We start from the raw sequence: 17,880 nt of genomic DNA on the forward strand, positions 1-17,880 counted from the left end.
AGAAATGTTAGCTTTAGCAATAGGAGGAGAAAAAGAAATTGGAGGTATTGGAATAAGCAAAGAAGAAACAAAGTTATCACTCTTTGTAGATGATATGATAATATATTTAGAGAATCCTAGAGAATCAAGTAAAAAACTACTTGAAATAATAAACAACTTTAGCAGAATTGCAGGACATAAAATAAACCCACATAAATCATCGGCATTTCTATATGTTACCAGCAAAGCCCAACAGCAAGAGATAGAAAGAGAAATTCCATTAAAAGTTACTGTAGGGGCAGCTAGGTGGCGCAGTGGATAGAGCACCAGCCCTGAAGTCAGGAGGACCTGAGTTCAAATCTGACCTCAAACCAAACATTTGACACTTACTAGCTGTGTGACCCTGGGCAAGTCACTTAATCCCAGTTGCCTAAAAAGAAAGAAAAAAATAAATTTGCTGTAGACATTATAAAATATTTAGGAGTCTACCTGCTGAAACAAACACAGGAACTATATAAACACAATTACAAAACACTTTTCACACAAATAAAGTCAGTTATAAATAATTGGAAAAACACCAGTTGCTCATGGGGAAGCTGAGCTAATATAATAAAAATTATAATTCTACATAAGTTTATCTACTTATTCAGTGCCATACCAATAAAACTGCCAAAAATTATTTTATAGACTGAGAAAAAATAATAACAAGATTCATTTGGAAGAACAAACAGTCCAGAATATCAAGGGAACTGATGAAAAGAAATGTTAGGGAAGGTGGTGTACCATTGCAGATCTAAATTTTATTATAAAGCAGCAATCATCAAAACTACTTGATACTGGTTAAGAAATAGAGTGGTAGATCAATGGAATAGGTTAGGTATGCAAGACACAGTAGTCAAAGACTATAGTAATCTATTGTTTGATAAACCCAAACACCCCAGCTTCTGGGATAAGAACTCACTATTTGAGAAAAACTCTGGGAAAACTGGAAAAGAGTTTGACAGAAACTAGGAATAGACCAAACAAGAGATAGAGCACATTGTGAAATCCAAAATGGATAATTCTGATTACATTAAATTGAAAAGTTTTTGCACAAACAAAGCCAATACAACCAAGATTAGGAGGGAAGCAGAAAACTGGAAAAGAATTTTTACAACTGGTGTCTCTGAAAAGCACCTCATTTCTAAAATATATAGCAAACTAAGTCAAAATTATAAGAATTCAAGTCATTCTCCAATTGATAAATGGTCAAAGGATATGAACAAGCAGATTTCATAGGAAATTAAAGCTATCTATGGTCATATGAAAAAATGCTCTAAATCACTATTGATTAGAGAAATGCAAATCAAAACAACTCTGAGGTACCACATCACACCTATCAGATTGGCCAAGATGATAAAACAAGAAAACAATAAATGTTGGAGAAGATGTGGGAAAATTGGAATACTAACACATTGTTGGTGGAGTTGTGAACTGATCCAACCATTCTGGAGAGCAATTTGGAAATATGCCCAAAGGACTAGAAAAAATGTGCATGCCCTTTGACTCAGCAATAACACTTCTAAGAGCTATGTCCTAAAGAGATCCTATAAAAGGAAAAAGGACCCACATGTACAAAAATATTTAAAGCAGCTCTTTCTGTGGTGACAAAGAATTGTAAGTTGAGGGGATGCCCATAAGTTGGGGAATGGCTGAACAAGTTGTGGTATATGAACATAATGGAATGCTATTGTTCCATAAGAAACAAAGAGCAGGTGGACTTCAGAAACACCTGGAAAGACTTACGTGAACTAATGCTGAGTGAAAGAAGCAGAACCAGAAGAACGTTGTACACCATAACAGCCACATTGTGCAAAAACTCTTCTCAACAATGCAAGGATCTAAGACATCTCCAAAATTCTCATGAAGGAAAACACTATCCACATCCAGAGAAAAACTATGGAGTTTGGATACAGATCAAAGCATACTATTTGTTCTTTTTATTTCTTCTGTTTTGTTTTGTTTCTTCTTTCTTGTGGTTTCTCCTATTGGTTCCAATTCTTCTTTACAACATGACTAATGTGAAAATATGTTTAATATATAGAGCCTATATCAGATTGCATACTGTCTTGGGGAGGGAGGGAGAAAAATTTAAAACTCAAAAGCTTGGGGAAGTGATTGTTGAAAACTAAAAATAAATTAATTAAATAAAAAACAAATAAGAAAAATGAATAAAAAGAATCATTACAAGAGAGGAAAAAATCAAAATGGCATGAGGCTTTGCAAATAGCTGAGGAAAGAAGGAAAGTAAAAGGGAATGGAAAAAGTGAAAGATATGCCCAACTGAATGCAGAATTACAGATAATAACAAGGAGAGATAAGGAGGCTTTCTTAAATGAGTCATGCAAAAAAATAGAAGAAAATAACAAAAATAAGAGATCTCTTCAAGAAAATTAGAGATACCAAGGGAAATTTCATACAAAAATGGGCATGAAAAAAACAAAAATGGTAGAGACTTAACAGAAGCAGAAGAGATTAAAAAGAGGTGGGAAGAATACACAAAGGAAATACACAAGACAGATAACCGTGATGGTGTGGTTACTGATCTAGAGCCAGACACCCTGGAGAATGAAATCAAGTGGACCTTAGAAAATATTGCTAATAATAAGACCAGTAGACATGATGGAATTCCAATTGAGTTATTTAAAATCCTAAAAAGATGATGCTGTTAAGATGCTACATTCAATATGTCAGCAATTTTGGAAAATTCAAAAGTGGTCTCTGGATTTGAAAAAATCAGTTTACATTCCAATCTTAAAGAAGGGCAATGTCAAAGAATGTTCAGATTACCAAACAATTTCACTCATTTCACACTAGCAAAGTTATGCTTAAGATTCTGCAAGCTAGGCTTCAGCAATATGTGAACTGAGAATTAGCAGAACAGCAGGCTGGTTTTCAAAGAGATAGTCGTACTAGAGACGAAATTGCCAGCACTCACTGGATTATGGAGAAAGCAAGGGAGTTCCGGAAAAAAACAACATGTAGTTCTGTTTCCTTGACTACACTAAAGCCTTGGTGTGGATCACAACAAAAAGTGGCAAGTTCTCAAAGAGATGGGAGTACCAGATCATCTTACCTATCTCCTGAGGAACCTATATGAGGGCCAAGAAGCAATAGTTAGAACCAAACATGGAAAAGCCGATTGGTTTAAGATTGGAAAAGGAGAACAGAAAGGCTGTATATTGTCACTTTATTCATCTATCTATCTATCTATCTATCTACCTGTCTAATTTATTTATTTTAGCTTTGAAAAATTTATTGGGAATCCACCAACTCCAAGTTGATTTGGAAACATTAGGCAACTTCTTCTTGTGCAACATGATCTTTTTTGAGTGGTCCCAAGAAAGCTTTCTTCTCTTCCTCAGTCTGGGACCACCCATGGCCAAATTTGGAGGTGGTATTGATAAACTTCAGGTCGATCTTCTTCAGGGTGCAACATTTGGTCTGTTTCAGCAGAGTCTTTCACAAGGTGAGGACATGCTTCTTGGTCCCAATGACACAGCCTTTCAGCATGATAAAGTCATTGGTTACTTCACTGTAGTGGGTGGATGGATCATAATCAGTGGACATGTTGTTTTTGATCAGCTTGCCATCCTTGATCTAGTAGCCCTAGCCAGTCTTCTAGATCTTTTTTTATCTCTGAGATGGTGGTGGCCCTTCTGACCAGCTGAAACCACTGAGAAGGGCACATGGGCAGGATGCCATGCTCCAATACACACCACCTTACCCAGGCGTCGTTGGCTTTTTCAGAGCAGTTTCTTTGTGTGCCAGGGGCTGGTGACACCTCTGTAACCTTTGCCCTTGGTCACTCCAATGATGTCAATCATCTCATACTGCCGAAACACGGTGGCCATGGGCACCTGCTGCTCTAACTTCTCACAGGCCCAGATCAGTTTCTAAGCCATGCTGCCACCATTCACCTGGATCTCAATCAGTTGAGACTTCTACCACAGAGGGAACAGGTACATCTGGGTGTGGATCACCTGGCAGTACTTCTTCATGCTGTTTAACTTTTCTCCAGCTGCTTCTTGCTGTCATCATCTTGCCACTTCTTGCAGTACATGGTCTTCTTCTTGGACTTATGCCAGTTCTTATAGAATTGCCTCTTACACTCATCACTGACGTGCTCAGCAAAAATGGTTTTAAAGCTCCTTGGGGTTTGCATATAGCCAACAATGCCTACAATGACCATGGAGGGTGTCTTCACAATGGTGACAACCTTGACCACTTCCTTATTGTTGACCTTTGAGTCAAGCCTGTCCACCTCTTGAATGATGTGGGTCATGCCTGCCTTATAGCCCAGAAAGGCTGTTAGGTGGATGGGCTTGGTGGGGTCATCTTTGGGGAAACTCTTCACTTTTCCCTACTGCCTGCTGCTTCTCTTTCAAGGTAGAAAACCCAGAGACCCGTGCCTGGTACCATCACTCCTGGAAAATAAAGGGGGAAGGGGAAGTGGAGCCAAGATGATGGAGAAAAGGGAAGGAGCTGCCTGAGCTCTCCCCAGTTTCCCTTGAAAAAACTTTAAATCAAGCCTCAAAACAGATTCTGGAGTGACAGAACCCACAAAAAGACAGTGTGAGTGTGAAATAATTTTCCAGTTCAAGATAACTTAAAAAGACTGCAGGAAGGATGGTGTCCAGGCAAGCCAGGAAGATTTAGCTCCTAGACCCAACACAGACCAGCAATTGAAGCCCCACAAACCTGGCTCAGCAGGCCACTATCACAGTGAGTCAATTGTGAGGCTTCCAATCACAACACAGCAGGCAAACAGCCAGCTAACCCCTGGCACAACAGACAAGACTAAGCCTGGTCAACTCAGTGCAATGTACCCATCAGCCCAGAGCTCCCAGCACAATAGTCAAGCCACCGGCCTCATAGGCTCCAATGCAAAAAGCCAGTGGACAGGCACCTGGCATCTGGTGCAAGAAGATTCAGAGAGTGCCACCTGTGCCCTAGGAGCAGAACTCAACTTTAAAACTCATGAAATAGGCTGGAAAATAAGCAAAAAATAACAAAGCAGAAGTACTTACCATAGAAAGCTAGTATGTTGACAGAGAAGATCAAAACACAAACTCAGAAGAGGAAAACAATGTCAAAGTACCTCCATGCAAAGCCTCAAAGAGAAATATAAATTGCTCTCAAGCCCAAAATATTCTTCAGGAGGAGCTCAAAAAAGGGATTAAAATCAAATGAAAGAGATAGAAGAAAAAAAGGGGGGAATGAGAGTAATGCAAGAGAATCATGGGGGAAAAAAATCAACGGCTTGGAAAAAAAAAGAAAACAACTCCTTAAAAAGTAGAATTGGTCAAATGGAAAAAGAGATACAAAAGCTAAGTGAGGAAACTAATTCCTTAAAAAGTACATTTGGGCAAGTGGAAGCTAATGACTCTATGAGACACAAAGAATCAATCAATCAAAATCAAAAGAATGAAAAAAAGAGATGAAAATATGAAATACTTCATCATAAAAACAACTGACCTAGAAAATAGAGCCAGGAGACATAATTATTAGACTACCTGAAAGCCATGATTTAAAAAAAAGAGCCTGGATAAATCTTTTAAAAAATCATTAAGGAAAACTTCTCTGATATTCTAGAACCAGAAGATAAAATAAAAGCTGAAGGAATCCACTGGTCACTTCCTGAGATCTTAAAATGAAAACTGCCAAGAATATTATAGCCAAATTCCAGAATTATTAGATGAAGGAGAAAATACTGCAATCATCCAGAAAGAAACTATTCAATTTTTCAACCAGTCTCTCTGATAAGGGCCTTATTTCTAAAATATATAGAGAATTAAGTCAAATTTATAAGAATACAAGTCATTCCCCAATTGATAAGTGGTCAAAGGATATGAACAGGCATTTCTCACATGAAGAAATTAAAGCCATCTATGGTCATATGAAAAAAATGCTCTAAATCACTATTGATTAGAGAAATGCAAATCAAAACAACTCTGAGGTACACATTACACCTATCAGATTGGCCAACATGACAAAACAGGAAAATGATAAATGTTGGAGAAGATGTGGGAAAATTGGAACACTAATGCATTGTTGGTGGAGTTGTGAAATGATCCAATCATTTTGGAGAGCCATTTGGAACTATGACCAAAGGGCTATCAAAATGTGCAGACCCTTTGATCCAGCAATAGCACTTCTAGGGCTATATGCCAAAGATTTCATACAAACAGGAAAAGGACCCACATGTACAAAAATATTTATAGCAGTTTTTTTTTTGTGGTGGCAAAGAATTGGACATTGAGAGGATGCCCATCAATTGGGGAATGGCTGAGCAAGTTGTGGTGTATGAATGTAATGGAATACTATTGTGCTGTAAGAAATGATGAACAGGCTGACTTCAGAAAAACCTAGAAAGACTTGTATGGTCTGATACTGGGTGAAGTGAGCAGAACCACGAGAATGTTGTACACAATAACAGCCACATTGTGTGATGACTAACATTGATAAACCTAACCCTGCCCAGCAATACAAAGATCTAAGACATCTCCAACCACCTTGTGATGGAAAATGCTATCCACATCCAAAGAAAGAACTATGGAATTTGAATGCAGATTGAAGCATGCTATTTGCTATTTTTTTCTCTTCTGTTGAGTTTTATTTCCTCTTTCTGCTGGTTCCTCCTATTCATTCTAATTTTTACTTACAACATCACTAACATGAAAATATGTTTAATAAGAATGTATATGTATAGCCTATATCAGATTGTGTGCCATCTTGGGGAGGGTGGTGATGAGGAAGGGGAAACAAAATTTTAAACTCAAAGGCATATGGAAGTGAATGTTGGTAAATTAAAATCAATTAATTTAAAAAAAGAAACTATTCAAAAATCAATGAGTCATAGTCAGGATTATACAAAATTTAACAGTTAAAGATGGGAGGGCTTAGGATACAATATTTTGGAAGGCAAAGGAGCTTGGATTACAACCAAGCATCAACTACCCAGCAAAATTGAGCATAACCTTTCAGGGGAGGAAATGGGCATTCAATGAAATAGGGGACTTTCAAACTTTCCTGATGAAAAGACCAGAGATGAACAGAAAATTTGATTTTCAAATACAAGACTCAAGAGAAGCATAAACAGGTAAACAGGAGAGGAAAAAAAAACATGTTATTCAATAAGGTGAAACTGTTTACATCTGTACTTTGAAAGATGATATTTATAACTCTTAAGAGCTGTATATCTATTAGGGTAGTTAGATGGAGTTAGATAGACAGAGGCTTCAGGTTTAAGTAAACTTTGATGGAATGATATAAAAAAATTAAAAAGTGAGAAGAGGATTATACTGGGAGAAGAGGGAAGGGAGATGCAGAATGGGTTAATTATATCACATAAAGAAGTGCAAAAGACCTATTACAGTAGAGGGAAAGGAGGGTGAGCATTATTTGAACCTTACTGTCATTGGATTCGGATCAAAAAGGGAATAACATACACACTCAGTTGGGTATTGAAATCTATCTTACCCTATAGGGAAGTAGGAAGGGAGGGGGGATGAGAAAAAGGGAAGCCTGATAAAAGGGAGGGCAGACTGAGAGAGGCAATGGTCAGAAGCAAAACACTCATGTGGAGGGATGGGGTGAAAGGAGAGAGAGAAAAAAAGTATAAACATAGGGGAAATAAGATGGAGGGAAATGCATAGTTAATGACCATAACTATGAATGTGAATGGGAGGAACTCTCCCACAAAACAGAAGCACATAACAGAGTAGATTAAAAACCATAATACAATATGTTGTTTACAAGAAACATATTTGAAGCATAGAGACACACAGAGTAAAGGTAAAAGGATGGAGCAAAATATATTACACTTCTACTGTTTTCACTTTATTTTTTTATTTTATTTTCTTTTGGTCTGTTTTTTCTTTCACAACTGTGATTAATATGGAAACATGTTTTAAGTGATTACATATATATGTATATATGTTATATATATGTATATATGTTATATATATGTATATATATATGTAAGCTCGAATTGCTTACCATTTTAGAAAGAGAAAAGGGAGGGAAGAAGGGAGGAAGAAAAATTTGGAACTCAAAATTTTGTAAAAAAAAAAAGAATGCTAAAAATTGTCTTCATATGTATTTGGAAAAAAATAAGATAATATTCAATTTTTTAAAAAAAAATATATTATACTTCAGCTGAAATAAAATAAAGTAGGGGTAGCAATCATAATCTCTGACAAAACAAAAAAATATATAGATCTAATTAAAAGAGACAAGGAAGGAAAATACATCTTGCTAAAAGATACCATATACAATGAAGTAATATCAATACTAAATATATACAAAAGGTACAGCACCCAAATTTCTAAAAAAAAGAAGTTAAATGAGTTACAAGAGGAACAAGACACTAATAGGGGACCTTAACTTTCCCCTCTCAGAATTAGATAAATCTAACCACAAAATAAACAAGAAAGACATTAAAGAGGTGAAGAGTATTTTAGAAAAGTTATATATAATAGACCTCCAGAGAAAACAATGAGGATAGAAGGAATATATATTTTCTTTACCAGTACATAGCAGTTAAATAAAATTAACCCTATATTAAGGCATAAAATCCTCACACTCAATGTAAAGGGAACAATAGACCCAAATTCTACAGGGGAAGTGAAACTGTTGATCCATACCTAAGGGACTGAGAGATATAAGTGGGAGGAATGATATAGGCTATGTGGATAACATGGGTACCTGAGGTAGCAGCTATGGACCATAAAAGCATTCCTGAACGTGTTATTAGCTCTGTAAGAGAATAATAATCTTCCCAAAGATAGTAATAGCAGCTAACTATAGCCCTGTGTCTTAAAAAAAGGAAAACAACAATAACTAACACCAAATTATAGTAGTATTCTGATTGTGGATGGACATTAATGGCTAAAACAATGTGTGGATTACAGTGGGGACCTATAGCCAGGTCCAATCACAACCCCTGGTAAGATGTGATTTCTGTGCATAACTCCAGAACAAGAGTTCTTAACCTTTTTTATATCATGGACCCACTTTCCCATCTGGTGAAGACAATAGACCTCTTCTTCGGATACTAATTTTTTTCAATAATTGAAGGAAAAGCTAAATTTTAGTAAGAGAGTAGTGAAAATAGAGATGTATTTTCCACATAAAGGTTTATGAAATCTATTCATGGATATTGGGTCCATGGACCCCAGGTTGAGAACCCTTGCTCTTCAATAAGGCAATACCCCTAAAGTATAGGCATTGTAAGAATTTAACTAGGTGAGAAGAGGAGAAATAAAGATCAAAGACAAGGGAATAAAACACAGAAAATAATTTATAAAATAGAGAGGAAGAGTCCAGAAGACCCAAGTCATGTTTAACAAATAATTGATTTAACAAATGTTTGATTGACCCTTCAGCTGACATACCTACTGATGCTCTGGCATGGTGAGACCCTCACTATTCACACCAGCTGATATTGGGACCTTGGAAAGCCTCTATGAGGCAAGCCTATTTGATAGAAATTGCAATTTTGTCTGATTTTTCCCCATATATCTTTGCTTCCTCTATTCTTTGATGCTTCTCAGTAAAGACCCAATTAACATTATTGTAAGCTATGAGTATTCATTCTTTGATGGATCCTGAACCTGAAACACCTCAGAGTGAATCCAGGACCTAAATAAGATTTACAAGTTAAAGGCTGCTGTCCCAAAAGGCTTTGTGGTTCTACAATTTTGTGAATTTGGATTGTAAAGATCTATCCATAGATTATAAGTGTTTTCAAATAGGGAAAGACTCCCAATTCAAAAGACAACACTTTTTAACAGCTTCACTCATTTACTCATATTGACAAAATTGTGAACTAACCCTGATAACTTCTCTCCAAGTGAGAGAAACTGTGAGGCTGCTGTTATTTCTGTTGCAGAAGGGTTAAGTCCTGAGAGGTTTTTTTTCCCTAAAAGATCTACCTTCAGTTCCCTAATCCCACCCAACCACCTCCCTAAACCCCTCCCCCACCCCACATAAGCTCTTTCTACTGCCTCCCTATGCATTAATTAAGGATCTCTCACAGCCTCAACACCCTCTTTTAGCTGCCTGCTTTTAGCTCCTGTTTGAAGCAGACTCTCAATCAGGTAGTAGAGTGCAGTAAGTGTGATCTCTGCCTGACCCTCATTGCCTCCTACCCCTCCCTTCCTCTATGTTCCAATCCCAACTCCTGTACTACCCTGGCTATCAAGAGGGTAGTTATTTCCTCTAATTGGAGACAGGCAGTGGGTACAGTCAACCCAGATGCTTTCTTTTCCACAGTGGGGCTTGTCTATAACTCCAACTACCTAGGATTATAGTTTCCTCTCCCTTCACCCCCTTTTAACTGTGCTTGGGGGTCCATATGACCCTGCTCAAGACACCAAGAGTAAACCCTGAAGGTCTAAAAGTTGGGCATTGTGAAGAATATCATGGCAACAGTAACTACAACACAGTAGTAAAAAAAAATTATAAAAATCATAGAAAAATAAGTGAAAGGGAGCTTAGGTTTATAACCACAGAGGGAATTACAAAGTCCCATCCTATGTGTTCTCCACAATATTGATTAAACAATTGATGTTAATTAGCTTTTACAAAATTATATATATTGAGAAGGTATAGTGAGGATTGAAGTTACAGAAATATCCCCTAAACTGGGAGTGTGCTTTTCCTAAGGAGCTGGCTTCTACTTGAAATGCAAAGGTACTAAGACACACATATAGGGAACAGGTGAGGCCAACAGATACTTCTTAACTCTAATAGCCTTTTTCTCCCTTTGAGGAATCTCCACCAAGTACCTTTAAGGGTGTGATATAGATGATATCTTAGTCTCTCATTCAGATGAACTGGCTTCCTGCACTATGTGGTATTTTGTTTGTAGGGTTTTGTTGTTGCTTGCTGTTTATTTGATTTTCAGTTGTGGCCAACTCTTCATGACTCCATTTGGGGTTTTCTTGGCAAATATATGGCAAAATGGTTTTCCATTTTCTTCTCTAGCTCATTCTACAGGGGAGGAAACTAAAGCAAACAGAGTTAAGTGACTTGCCCAGGGTCACATAGCTAATAAGTGTCTGAAGCTGGAGGTGAACTCAGATATTCCTGACTCTAGGCCCAATGCTCTATCCACTGAACCACCTAGTTATAAGATTTACTCCTTACTTAGTTACTCTTACATACTGCTGCTACCAGTCCAACAACTGTATTTGCTGAAGTGATCTCAATGGGTCTTTTAGCTTTTCAAAGGTCATAACTTGGTTATTTTTGTCTCCTGATACCATTCATCTAAGATCAGGGAAGAATAAATACACTCAATAGAAAGAGGCACCATGCAATCAAGGACACATGTTGGTGGAGTGGGGAGAACAAGCCACCATTGCCACTACTTCTCCCCCAACTAGAGACTCCTAGCAGTCCCTTATCACTCAAAAATCCCCAGGGAAGAGCAAAGTGCAAAAAGGGATAATGAAAAAGCAAATAGATCCTTTTGTATGAGAACTGAGTTTTGACTCCATCTTGAATCCTTCTGGTTCTGAATCCAATTATAACATACTTTATCATTACATAGCACCATCCCCTCAAGCCTGAAAGAAAGCTCCTCAGACTTCCATATGCTGGGTTGAAACCAGGAAAGGAATGTTATGCATCTAAGGACTTGACAGTCCCATATTTCATATACATAAACTCCTTAATAACATTCCCTGTTGGCTATAATCACAAACTTGTCACTTCTCATCATAGTAATGAGGAGTTTCAATATCTGTTAGGACTCTTTTTGTAGAAAGAAGAAAAACTAATAAATTTAGAGTGTGCATTAGTGATAAATTAATCTGTCAAAAAGTAGAGGAAGCAAGAAAGGAAACTGTGAGAGGTGGACCTGGTCCTGACCTAGAAGAAATTAGTTACTAGAGAAAGAATCTTGGGTACGTGCTATCCTAGAGCTCATGATAGAGAAGAGGAAAATCAGACATAGTCAGAGATGTATCTTAGATTTTGGAAGTTATACTGAGTCAAACAACAAATATTAAGTGCCAGGCACTATGCTAGGCACTGTAGGATATAATGAAAAAAAGATAATCCCTACTGTCTAAGAGCTTATCTTCTATCAAGGGAAACAAAATGTACATATCTAAGTATATGAAATAAAAACAACGTAATTATATAAATACAAGATAATTTGGTGGAAGGAGAAGGCATTAACTGGAGGGGGGGCAGAAAAAAAGTCATATAGAAAATAATGCTTGAGCTGAAATTTGAAAGAAACTATATATTTTAAGAAGAAGCTAAGTGGCACAGTGGATAGAGCACTGGCCCTGAAGTCAGGAGGACCTGAGTTCAAATCCAGCCTCAGACCAAACATTTGACACTTACTAGCTGTGTGACCCTAGGCAAGTCACTTAACCCCAATTGCCTTTAAAAAAGGGGGGGGATTTGTACTGTGAGGATTCAAAGGGCCACACTTGAGGATCTAGAGGGCCACATGTGACCTCAAGGCTACAGACTTCCCATAGTATCATATGAGGAAAAGAAAGAAGGCCATTTTGGCTGTACAATAGAGCACACAAAGTGGAGCAACTGATAATAAATCTGGAAAGTTAGATTAGGGCCATGTCAGGAAGGACTTTAAATGACAGAGGCTTCTCTTCCTATCTGATAGATTCTTTGCTGTCTCTTGCTGGATCATCATCCATCTCACATTCATTTAGATCTTTAGATTACTTACCATCATCAGCTCCCATGGGTTTAATTATCATTGCCTATTCCCATTATTCCCAGGCTTACATATACAATTCTAGTCTCTCTTGAGGTATAGTATCACATCAACTGTCTTTTAGACATTTTGAATAGGATATCCTGAAGGCATCTAAAACTCAGCATATCTAAAACAGAATTCAGTATCTCTTATATTAAACCTTCCCCTCTTCTGAACATCCCTATTACTATAGGTATTGTTGTTCGGCCATGTCTGTTTCTTCATGACCCTATTTGGAGTTTTCTTGTCAAAGATAGTAGAATAATTTGACATTTTCTTCTCCTGCTCATTTTGCAGATGAAGAAAGTGAGGCAAACAGGGTTAAGTGACTTTCTCAGGGTCACACAGCTGGGGTTTGGTCTAAGGGCACATTTGAACTCAGTTCTTCCTGACTCTAGGCTGAATGTTCTACTTATACCACCTAGTTTCCCTGTTCTTATTGCTAGATAGGACAGCAGGGGTGTAGGGTGTGTTCAGGGAAGACTAATACTTCTGGTGTGAGGGTTTCTGAGCCCTTTTCAGGGCTGTATTCCATCTTTTGTGTCCACCTGATCCACCCAACTCTCACCTGTGGCTCCAAGAAGCTGTAGCAAGCACAGTGGCCACATCCTGGTACACTGTTTTGGCAGAGAGGCTAAAGCAGGTTGAGGGTAACCAAGGAGTCTCAGACCCTTCAGTGAGGTAGTGACTTAGGAAACTGTCTACCCTATGCATGTGAAGACTCCCTCCACCCCAGTAGAATGGGCACATGAGAAGAATTTGTTCCAATGCCATGAAGGCAGCTGAAGCAGGCACTATGGACTGCTTAGAGATTGGTTGGACATCAAAGATGCCAAGGTCATCCACTGCATCTCAAGCCATCACCAGTCATCTTGATTTCATCTCACCACTGGACTATAATAGCACTAGAAGGCAGAGCAGTGAGGCTGTCAACTTCAAGACAACTCTGCCTCACTTAAATCCAATTTATGCATGACTAAAAAGACATCATCCATGCCATTTTACCATTTTTATCTATCTCAAAGTCCTGTAGCAACAGACAAGTGACAAAGCATTAGGTGCGAATACACTGGGAGCTGTAGTCACAACCCTGCACACAGCTGGCCTAGGCCACAGAGTCATCTTCTCACTGGAAGCAGCAATGGGATTCAGCAGCTCTCTGGATGTCTGAACAGCCTTTTAAGGACTACAATGCTCACCTAGAAAAGGTGCCCTAAAAATAATCTGCTTACCCAACCCTGGCCTGATTACCATGGCAGGCAGGGATCCCCACCCTGAAGTCAAATAAAAAAAACATGTACAAAAAGTTCTGCAAAGATGATTCCACTCACCATTGATACATGGAATGTGCACACACTTAAAGGCAACATGAAATCCAGTAGACATGAAGGACAAACAGCTCTTGTTGCCAGAAAACTCAGCAGGTATCATATGCAAATATTAGTCTGAGTGAAACAAGGCTAGCAAATGAAGGCCAGCTTATTAAAGTTGGAGTTGGATACATGTTTTTCCGGAGAGGCCGCAGTGAAGGGGAAAGTAGTGAAACTGGTTGTAGGCTTTGCCTACACCATCAAAACTAATTTAGTCAATAGGCTTGTATGCCTACCAAAACGAGTAAACTATAGGCTCATAACAATGCTATTGCCACTTGCAGGAAAGTGCCATGCTATCATCATCAGTGCATACGCTCCCACATGATGAACTCTGATGAGGTAAAAATAGTAATAATTCTATGAAAACTTGGAGACCTTAATCAGCAATGTGTCAAAAGAGGACAAACATATCTCTTTAATGCAAGAGTAGGCACAGACTACCAGAAATGACAGGGAGTCCTTGTGAAGAATGGAGTTGGAAACAGCAACATCACTTACTACTGAAGACTTGTTCATGTCATGACCTTCTCATCACCAACACCGTCTTCTGTTTACCTAAACACAACAAAACTTTACAGATGCACTCTCTCAGCAAACATTGGTGTTTAAGAGACTATGTCAATATAAGGAAAAGAGACAGACAGGATGTGAAAGTGATGAAGGTGTTGTGTGGTACAGAGTTCTGGACTGATCATAGACTTATACTCTCCAAACTAAATATTCATATTTAACAAAAGCAGAGGCTACAAGGCAAGATAACTACCAGAAGACTCAATATCAACAAGTTAGAGAGCCTCTCTGAGCTGGAATGGTTTTTTGCTAACTTGGAGAAAAGGTGAGCCAACACACAACTGGCAACAGTGAAGCAGAAAAGGAGTGTGCAGTTTTCAGAGATTTGGTGTAAAGCACTACATTTACCCATCTGGATCAGAACACTTGAAAATATCAAAACTGGTTTGACAAAAATGATGGGGAAATTCAGAAGCTACTAAATGAAAAATAAGAACTCTAAAAGGTTTACCAGCAGGATAGTTCATCTGTCTCTAAGAAGGTAGTATTCAACCCCATCAAAAGTAAAGTATACAGCCAAGATGGCAGAGTAAGCAGTAAATTGCTTAGTTCTTCCATATTCTTCTCTGTAAAGCCATAGAATAGTTCCCCAGAATAAATCCTGGAACAGAAGACCAATGGAAAGACAGGGTGGAGCAGTCTTTTAGCCTGGGAGACATGGAGGATTGGCAAGAAAGGTCTGTATCACTAAGGTAAAAGGGGGGCACTTTCCAAGACAAGAAACATTTCATCAAGCTGGCATCAAGCCCCACCTCAAAAAACCCATGGGAGATCATGAGCACCACTTGGTGGAGCAGGCAAGCACCAATACTGGGACCCCCTATGTGCTCTAGCATAGCCAGGGAAAGAGGCAGACTCCAGCTCAGAGAACCACTTACCTCAGACCAGCCCACAGCAGATGGGCATCCTCTGGCTGCCAGACTCCTTGCTTCAGTGCAGCCCCACTGGGCAAGTACCCTCCAGCAGCCTAACCTCCATGTGCTTCAGCACAGCCCAGGGAAAACAGGAATCCTCCAGGAGCCAGACCTCCACAACCTTCAATGTAGCCCTAGAGAAATGCAGAAAAACCCCACCTGGCCTTGGCACATACTAGATAACACCATTAGGACCCCAGCTCAGCACCAGGTAAACTGCCAGACCCCTACAGCCCCCAGCTGCCCACATCTGAGGCCCCAGCACAAGAAGTTAGTTACCAGGCCTCTGGGCCCCAGAACAAGAATCTTAGGACAGTGCCCCCTGTGTTTCAGGAGGAAAGCTCAACTTTAAAAGCCATGAAATAGGCAAAAAAGATGAAAAAGAAGCAAAAATGACCATTGACCATAGAAAGTTATTATGGTGATAGGGAAGCTCAAAACACAAACTCAGAAGAGGACAACATTATCAATAAACATACATCCAAAACCTCAGAGGGGAATATGAATTAGTCTCAAGCCCAAAAAGTCTTCTTGGAAGAACTCAAAAAGGATTTTAAAAGTCAAATAAGAGAGGGAGAAGAAAAATTAGGAAAAGAAATGAGAGAGAGTCAAGATGACAATCAATAGCTTGGAAAAGGAAGGACTAAAATTGACCAAAGAAAACAATTCCTTAAAAAATACGGTTGACTAGTCCAGCAGCCAAGATGTTGGAGTAAGCAATAAGTTGCTCTCACTCTCCCTTATTGACTTCTAAAAACCCAGAAAATATCAACCCAGGAAAAGTCCTGGAACAGCAGAACTAGCAGAAAAGTGGGGTGGAGCATTCTATTAGCCCAGAAGGCTTGGGGGATCAGCAAGAAAGGTACCTCTTGCTCTGGTGGAAGGGGATCAAAATCCAGGACTGGAGGCATCCAGACAAGCCAGTGGCAAGACCCATCTCCATAAACCAGTAAGAGATCCAGAGCCCCAGAGTGGTGGAGCAGACTAGTGCCAACACCAGGACCCACCCACATGTCTTGGCACAATCAGGGGAACTGGCAGATTCTAGATTGCAGAATCAACACATCCATTGGTGAGCAGGCATCCTCCAGCAGCCAAATCTCCCCATGCTTCACCACATATCTGGGCAGGCAGGCCCCATGTGCTTCAGCCCAGCCCCAGGTGAGCAGGTGTCTTCCAACAGACAGCCCCCCCCCACCTCCATGAGCTTCAGAGTAGCCCTGGGGAAATGCAGAAAAACCCCACCTGGCCTCAACACATGCCAGACACTACCAATAGGATCCCAGCTCAGCACCAGGTAAACTGCCAGACCCCTATAGCCTCCAGCTACATATTGGGAAAATAAATCAGATGTATGCAAGAGAGAGTCAACAGCTTGGAAAAGGAAGAACAAAAATTGACTATATAAAACAATTCCTTAAAAAAATACAATTGGCTAAATGGAAAAAAAAAGTCCACTGAAGAGAAGCACTCCTTAAAAAGTAGAATTGGCTAAATGGAAAAGGAAGTACAAAAGCTAATTGAAGAAAACAACTCATTATAAATTAGAATTGGGCAAGTGGAAGCTAATGACCCTATGAGACATATAAGTCAAACAAAATCAAGAGAATGAAAAAATAGAATAAAATGTAAAATAGCTCAATTGAAAAACAACTGACCTGGAAAATAGATACAGGAGAGATAATTGAAGAATTGTTGGTCTACCTGAAAGCGGTGATAATAAAAAGAGCCTGGACAGTATCTTTCCCAAGGAAAACTGCCCTGAGATCCTAGAACAAGAGGGTAAAATACTCATCAAAGGAATCCACTGATCACCTCCAGAAAGAGATACCAAAATGAAAATGCCAAGGAATATTGTAGTAAATTCCAGAATTATCAGGTCAAGAAAAAAATACTGCAAGGATCCAGAAAGAAACAATTTAAATATCATGGAACCATAGTCAGGATTATTCAAGACCTTTGTGCTTCTACATTAAAAGATTGGAGGGCTTGGAATATGATATTCCATAAGGTAAAAGAGCTTGGTTTATAATCAAGGATCAACTACCCAGCAAAAGTGAGCATAATCTTTCAGGGGAGGAGATGAGCATTCAATGAAATAGGGGACTTCAAAATTTTCCTGATGAAAAATCCAGAGCTGAACAGAAAATTTAATCTTCAAATAAAAGACTCAACAGAAGCATAAAAAGGTAAACAGGAAAAGAAAGAAAACATGTTATTCCATAAGGTTAAACAGTTTACAACCCTACATGGGAAGATG

The 17,880-nt window shown here is 38.8% G+C and overlaps 1 pseudogene; it reads right to left on the reverse strand.

Moving 5' to 3' along the window:
• Positions 1–3,312: 3,312 nt before the first annotated feature.
• LOC114032197 lies at positions 3,313–16,633 on the reverse strand (annotated as a pseudogene).
• Positions 16,634–17,880: the final 1,247 nt, after the last annotated feature.

This window comes from Vombatus ursinus, unplaced genomic scaffold (assembly GCF_900497805.2).
Source record: "Vombatus ursinus unplaced genomic scaffold, bare-nosed wombat genome assembly UNPS02015406.1, whole genome shotgun sequence".
Taxonomy (NCBI): domain Eukaryota; kingdom Metazoa; phylum Chordata; class Mammalia; order Diprotodontia; family Vombatidae; genus Vombatus; species Vombatus ursinus.